The sequence below is a fragment of the Fragaria vesca genome, linkage group LG6, assembly GCF_000184155.1.
Source record: "Fragaria vesca subsp. vesca linkage group LG6, FraVesHawaii_1.0, whole genome shotgun sequence".
NCBI lineage: Eukaryota > Viridiplantae > Streptophyta > Magnoliopsida > Rosales > Rosaceae > Fragaria > Fragaria vesca.
In genome coordinates this window covers 12516162-12524554 of record NC_020496.1, presented here as the reverse complement: position 1 = coordinate 12524554, position 8393 = coordinate 12516162, and the positions used below count along the sequence as shown (strand labels likewise).

General features: G+C 35.8%; 1 pseudogene; it reads right to left on the bottom strand.

The window, feature by feature from the left end:
• Positions 1 to 8393, bottom strand: part of LOC101311305 — a 15007-nt pseudogene that overhangs the window by 3675 nt on the left and 2939 nt on the right.

Sequence of the window (8393 nt, the reverse complement as noted above, 5' to 3'; positions counted from 1 at the left end):
AAAAAAAAAAAAAAAAAAACTACAAATAATTTGATCCTTGAGTCATAAATCCGTAAGCTCTTAAATCCTGAACCAAGTAAGCATTTGCTTTAGACAATTTTAGAATGAAAACACAGTGCATTAGACAAGAGAACTGAGATCTTACCAAGTAATAGTAGACTTTCTTTTATCTGACTTATCTATATGCTGAAACCCCCCACCAAACTCTTGCTCAACCAAATCCTTGCCAGAGCTATAAACAATTTTGTCCTGCCCTATGATAGTTCTTTCGGCCATATTCCGAGCACTGAGGAGCTGAATAGAATAATGCATGTTAATAAAGTAAATGTGAATTCATCAGTGAAGAAGCAAGTCGATCGTGAAGCCTGGGTATCAATTGTGTCTTAATGAGGCCAAAAGAAAATGTAGACAAAGGCACTATGACTTGAATGGGTAATGGAATAACATGAGTTTCCTAGGACAACTCCATGGGAGCAGTATCTATTAAGTAATAACTGTAAGATCCTACATTTCCTGGAGTACATTATACCCTGGATCAGCATTTTGGGAGTAGTAAAGTGCAAGTATGTTAGTCTCAGTCAGAACAGGTCATAGAAGTAGTTTATCGGATTACTAATTTTTAGTATGTTTTGCATAACGTGGCAGATATTCTAAATCTTGCTCAGACAAGTAGTAAAGCCTTCTTCACTGAGGAAGCATGTCTTAAGGGAGGGAGGGAGGAAGCTTGTCTTAAGGGAGGGAGGGAGAAAGAACAACAAAATTTAACTGCAAAAGTTCAAAGGGCTACCTTTTGTCTTAGTGAGAGATCAGGATATTCAATGTCTCGAGCAAATTGCTGTCTGGCTTGATTTCTTTTTTCTATGTCAGCATTTGTCTTGAGCAAGACAAACCAACGCAACAGAGGAATCAGGAAGAAGGAACCAGCATAAATCTGCAAAATAGTTTGACGAGGAGATAAATCAAACTCAACATTCTATTGAGTTAATAATGCATATATAATCATTGAGTGAACTTCAGTCTTTGCAATTTCTTAGAGATGAGTTGAGCAGATTATACACTAAAACTCTCATCTGTTAACTTAAAGATCATGCATAGTAGGACCACGTTCAAAAACCTTTGGTGGTTGAACATTAAAAGAATATTAGAAAATTATAGATCCAATTTCTACACAAGTCAACTGCAAAGATGCACATGCAGAATTCCAATTTCTACACTAGTCACCTAGACATCAATCAAGCGCAGTTGTTTGCTGCTGTATGAAGATTGAAGAGAGCAAGCACACAAATCATTTTCTACGTTATGAAGGTGACAACAAAGAAGAAACCAGATCAGAAACTTCACACATGAATTTATGAGAGGCCATGCTAAACACAATGACAATAAATTAGTTAGAAGATAGCTGTAACACAGAACAGGTTGATAGGATGGTTATATGAAAATAGCCACTTGGGAAAAAATATCTCACCATTATCACAGTCAAGGAAAACACAACTAACGCACAGAAGATAAGTGAATATTCGTGCAATCTTCCCAGTTGCAATATTGTCTAGCTCAAATAACATAGAAATGTATACATACTGAACTAGAACAAGGAAACTTCTACTAATTAATTATAGTTAATTTATACCTGAAGTAGAGGGAATATGCTTGTAATGAACTTGAGAAAAGCATCTTTTGCAACTGTAGGATCCCTACGGATGAGAATGGAGTGGTAAGATCAGGAAAGTATAGAGCAAGAACTAGTAAGCAATAACAAAGTTCAAGTCAAACATACATTAACAAGTCTCTCAGAATGATAACCCCACATAAATTGAATACACCAAGTCCAATGACCATTGCTCTCTCACCAATTCTAGTTTTACTGAAAAGAAAAAAATTTAATTGTTAAATTCAATTGCAGAAGAAACTCACGGAACAATTGGAAAGGGAAAATAGAATAAGGGACCTGAACTGCCATTTCTCCTCCTTCAAAAACTTCCCAGGTTCTCCATCAAACCGTGTCCATGTTCTTTTATCAGCTGTGCGTTGTAGAGATGGAAACTGGTACAGAATGTTTCCCTGCATAATATGCATTTTTTTTATTTTTAAACATTTCTTAAGGAATAATATATCTCCCTAAACAAAGACAACTAAAGCCAAGGGAGGGATTGTAGGAAGCAAAAGAGATTTTAAACCGAGGAGTTAATAACATCAACGCCGTGCAACAAACATTATTAATTAATGTCACGATCTCATAATTTGCAGATTTCACAGTCCAAAGCAGAAATTGATTTTCAAATACTTCATTTGAATATGTATATGCCGAAACAATTTAGAGGCCATTGCTTAAAATCATATGTTAAACATACATCTTCATCTATTAAAGGCTGACCCTCGTACCGTGAAAGAACAGGTAAGATTTATGCTTCATGAGTCTGAAATTTATGGAGTAAAAAGATGTTAAGCGGGATAAAAAGTTTCCAAAAGAACCATAGAGAAGTGAAATTTTCCAAGAACAGGAAGTGTTTGAACTTTGTTCTGGTTTTTTATTTTTATTTTTGAAAACGAACACTTTTAAAGGAAAATAAGTAGAGGAGTTGTGGACAAGAAATTCACAGCAGAATCATGTAATGTTAAGACAAACTGAACCGTTCGAATATTCTTCTTTTGCCTATGCTATAGGTGTTCAATTAACTAATTAATAGATACAACAGTTTACTATATCCTATAAAAGAAATCTCAGGAACCATAAACCAGAGTTACCAGACTACAATTACTAGAGAAAAATTCTTTGACATAAAAGATTGGGAATTTGATGACAGAAATTTTCCATCATAATTACACTGACCAGCGTTTCCCCTGAAGTTTCAATATCAAGATATGGAGCAAGCTCTTCAGCTGCAACACCACCACCATTAGAGGATATGTAGTGCCCTATCTGCATGTGAAGTTCAATAAGTGATTGTGTTATTACATTTATATAAAAATTACCATTTGTTTCATCATGTTCAATTATAACAGCTCCAAGATGAGTTATCAAATTAAAAAGATAAAGACCATACAAAACTTACCCAACAAAAAGTTTCAACTTTGTCATACATGCACAAAGCCAGTGTGATTCTGATGTTAATTATGACTGGATCTAACAGAACTTCTATGCATCTCTTTTCCTCTCCCATTTCACATCATAGTTCCACTACTCTGTTTGTTTTTTCATCTTGAAAAAAAAAAATGAAAACATTTTTTCCGAAGTATTATTAAGCGTAAATTGATGATAAAATGCAATAGATATTAGACATATAACAAGTTGTAAACTCTTCCCATTTAAGTATCTTTTAACATATTACATATATGAAGGCATTTCAAAGGAAATACGTTGCAAATCAGTCTAAAGTTCTCTGCATGAAGGATATTGACTCTATTTCACACATGCAGATCATAAGATGGTAAGCACCTATAGATTGACAGGAGAGACATAGACAGATACAAATACCAATAAATTACCAGGTACGTAAGTTCTCAAAGGGGGAAATCAAATTTTACAAAGGTAGATAACTACAACCAACGAGAAGAAAGCATCAACAATGAGCTTAGTACTTGCACATTACCATCCTCCATCTCTTTTGTTCAATTCCTGGATTTGGATCGCCATCGCCAAACACAAATGAGAAAAACTAAAAGAAAACATGCACAGTCAATTCTTTCCTTTTGCAGAAAATTTGAATGAATAAAAAAAATGAACGATTCAGCTCATCACATACAGATTCACCATATTTCAACTCCCCATCATCTTTTTTTTGTCGCTTCCTATAGTAATTGCGATCCCAGTACCTTATTAATGGCATAAAATAAAGGAGGTATTAGCGAAAGTCTTCTGGACAACTAAAATAACTAAACCTGCAACACTTCCACAGCGCATAAGAAGCAAGTATAGCAGAATGTTACCAAAATACATCATCACGACACGAGGAGAAACTGATCCTAGTTGAAGAACGAGAACTGCTCCAATATGAGATTCCTCCACCGGACTTCTTCCTATCATCATCATCACTACTGTCACTGTTAATGTAATATAAAAATAATATTGTCAAACAGTCCTTTCCAGTAGTACAAACTTAAGCAAAGTTCAGTTGGAAACAGTATCCTAAAATATTACCTTTTTTTATCAGAGGAACTCGCAGAAAGAAGGGCAACAACAATTGCAGTAGAAACAAGAATAATGGAGACAATCAGAGCAGTTCCAAATGAAACCCTTACTAAATACTCCGCCCCATCCTGTCGAAACATGTCGTATGAGTGCTGGTTTCTAACCAAAGTTAAAGGCATCGATGGTAGAAATCATCTAATTACACAAGCAATACTACCTTTGCCTTCTCAAGCATCGGCTCAACTCTCATTATGAACGATTTGCCTACAAGTCTTGCTCTATAATCTTTGGGGAACACATAGAGTATATCGCCTTCGTCGGAGACCTACTCACACCATAATAATCATTGTGACATTTCACTAATATAATCTAAAACAAGAGCTACATTTTCCATTCAATTTCTTCAGGAACAAAAAATTCACTAACAAATTTCATGATTTTTATCAACATTAATGCATAGAAGTAAAGAAATCGGTGAAAATCAGTACCTCCAGGAAGCCATGAGTGTCGGAAGCGAGAGCTTGTAGAGCGTTCTGAGCCTCAGTAGGGATGGCAATGGATAGGGTACGGTACGGTACGGGGATCAAAATACCGTACCCATACTCTTTTACATTTTTCATCCCCGTACCCGTTCCCGTACCCGTAATTAGATAATGGGGATTCCCCGTACCCGTACCCTTTGAGGATTACGTTTCCATACCCGTACCCGTACCCGTTAACAATTATGTATTAAATTAATTTTTTTTAAATATGAAATACAATTATATAAAAGTATGAAATTAAAATCAAATACCAAAATAAATAAGTTTCATGCTTCAATCCAATAAAAATAAATACAAGTCTTGGTTAAAACATAACAATACCGGTAAATTTCATTAAGAGAATAAAAATATATAATAAAAAGGAAGGTCCATTAAATGTTTATTAAGAGAATTACAAATTTTTTTACATAAATATTTATTTATAAATTATATATAAATATATATATATAATAATAAATTATATAATTATATATAATAATATTTTCATCCTTAATGGGTGGGGATGGGGACGAATATCAAAATACTATACCCGCCCCGTACCCGATTTAAGAATCCGAATACTGAGGATCCCCATCCCCGTTACCCGTTTATACATGTATATCTTCCCCGTTAGGGTCGAATACCCGTGAGTACCTTACCCGCTGGGGATTATTGCCATCCCTAAGCCTCAATGAGCTTAAGCCCAGCTCTGCCGGCCACGTCACCAACGGTCACTCTTCGTCCACAAGCGTCCACAGCTTCCATAGCTCGCTTTCTCACATCGGAAGGCAGGTTTTCGCTCTCGATGGCACCGCCGGGCCTGATAGCGGTGGCAATGCTGGCTCTGACAACCGACGCAAAAACCCTAGGCTGCGGAACCTTATAGGTAAAAGAGGAGAAATGACGGGTTTGGAGAATAGGAGGGGTCTGGGATCGAGGATAAGGTAATATTGAAGGTTTGGGAACGAGGCGATGGCTAGGGTTTGAGGGAAGAGTGAGGCAGGTAGCCATGGAGGCCATTGATGGATTGCAAAGAGTCTCCTGGCTTGCTTAGCAAGTCAGACAGTGTGGTTTTGGCTCTGCTGCTCTTTACTGCTTGGGGGCGGGGTGAAAAGAGACAGAGATAAAAGAAGATAAAAGTGTCGGACGGGTAGTGACCGAAAATGTGAGCAGTAATAATGACCAGCCTCTGCGCCCCAACCCCAACTCCCCAAGGAGGGACAGACCAAGACCATTTTTGGTTAGCCGGAAAGAAAAGTAATTTATTCGTCTTTATTATATTGAAACTGGAAAGAAAAGAGAAAGAAAATGAAATTTTATATTAACTTTCTATTCTAATGCAACAAAGTCATCCGACATTTGAATTTTGAAAGTAACCACTTTTCCACATGTTTTCCCTTCAATTAGAAAAGTGTTTTATTTTCTTTTGGTTTCCCAAACGCATGAAAAAACAATTTTTTTTGTTTGTTCATATGCTTACTTTCCGCGAACCAAATAAGATATAGCTAGATTCAACTAATTGTAGTAATAAACTAATAGTAAAGTATTACGGCAATCTATCAATAAACCAAGAAGACTTTGTTTATGGTGGACTAATTCGATATAGGAATAGAGTACGAATTACTTTTTAGGGGAAGAATCATGTGTCAATCTTGTAATACATATGGAAGCCTAACAAGAGTGCATGAAATAGAAACTGCATTCCTGTTTTAGCAGCGTGTGAGGAATAGAAGATCACTGCATTCCTCATTTGAAAAAAAAAAAAAAAAAAAAAAAAACTAACTTTTGTATCCGGTATTTGGATTTGTAGGTTAGAAATGTTGGAGAGGAAAGATTCTACATCAGAAAAAGGATAAATAAAAACATAATTTATAAGTTGATGGATCGTATCCAATTGTACCGAGACCTTTTGTGACAATATCGGTACAATAATGATTCATGGGCCACGCTCATCCCTGTTCAAGTGGAAATATGTGTATTTTAAGGTTTCACTGTTTGTGAAAGATTTGAAGTTTTAATTAGAAACAGCATCCAACTCAACCAATTCCAAATAGGCAAGTAGTTAACCATCAAAGGCTTCAACGCAATCTGCAACCTGACTCGGAGGCGGCAGAGAGCTCAGCCACAGTCGCACAACATATTTACCTATATACTAATGGGTGGTTAACTGTTCATATCATAAGCATATGAACATTGATTTTTTTTTTTTCCGAAACATGTAATTTAGATTTTTTTAGATAGACTCTCTCTCGGCAAATATTTTTTTGCCCTCCATTTTTGAATTTTCTTCTACATCCTGAATCTTACAAATCAAAACAATTAGAGCATTTATATTTTGGGTAGAATACAAGACTAGATGTTTTGTTATGTAAAAGTTGTTTTTGTGATAGCTCTTATACATATGTAAAATATGCATAATGTGGATACTACACCGTGCCAAGGGGCGGGTATACTGACCATTTTGCCCCAGTTATTTTTAAGAAACCATAATATTGTCATTAACCTTAGATATACAATCAGTATAACAGCTGGGTATAATTTGCATGTATAACATTCTATGAAGTACATATCATAAATATTTCTATCAATCAATTAACCAATTGACCAGCTTCATAACGTTATTTTTGGATAAAGTAATTTTAATGTCTATAGAAATTTTAAAGTCATGGGAATTACAATTCCATGAATTTAAATCCTATTAATTGAGAATTTCATTGTTTAAATTTCATGATGTGTCCATAGAAATTTCAAAATCATGAGAATTACAATTCCATGAATTTAAATCCTATTAATTAAGAATTCCATTGTTTGGATTTCATGATGTAGAGTTTTAAAATGACAAGAATTTGTATTCAGACTAACCTTAGTTAAAGGAATTGACAAATGACGCTTATTTTGTGAGAAATTCAAGTCGGGAATTTAAGCTCCTAAATTTCACGATTATTTTCCCGTGAAAATTGCTAATTTCACGGGATAAGTATCAAAACGAGGGAAACCGTCCTAAGAAAATTGGGAATTCCTTATGTTTGATTAAATTCTCAGGAATTCACCTACATCCAAACACACCGTAAATGTATACACCACGCCAAGGCGCGGGTATAATTCTAGTATGTACAAGAGTCTGCAATGACTTAAAGTCTTTGTAAATAGTTACCTTGTTCACCTATAATCTCCCTTACAAGGTATCATTTCCCAGCTGCACCGCCATAAAATGAATAGATTGCTCAGCCAGACTTGGGGAATACTACTGTGTTTTATAGCTGCAGTCACTGAAAAAAAAAATGATATGATCTACTATCAGTAAATTGGAAAAAGCACTACAAGATATTCCTTGGTCATCAATCCTTAGAGCAAGTCCACCCCAACTGAAAAAGCCTGACCCAGGCCTTCATCCACGTCAAAAGAAGACCCAACAAGAAAAAAACAAGTCCGCCCATAAAAAATATCATGACCCAGCCTTTATTGGGTCTAGATCTGGGTCAGACCTATGACCCAGGCAAAGAAAAATGAAGGCCCGGGCCTTCAGCGCCACATCAGCCCAAAACGTGGGTCACACAACGAGGTCAGCATGACATAGCCACGTGAAGCTGCTTCTCTTCCCTTTCTTTGGCGAGTGCATGCAACTTTTTTGCCTGTATTGGTCTCATCCCAGCATCCATTGCCACATGTCAAGCACTGGTGGTTCATTCAGTTTAACAGGGGCAGTAATATTACTTATATATATTACTTATATATATATATATATA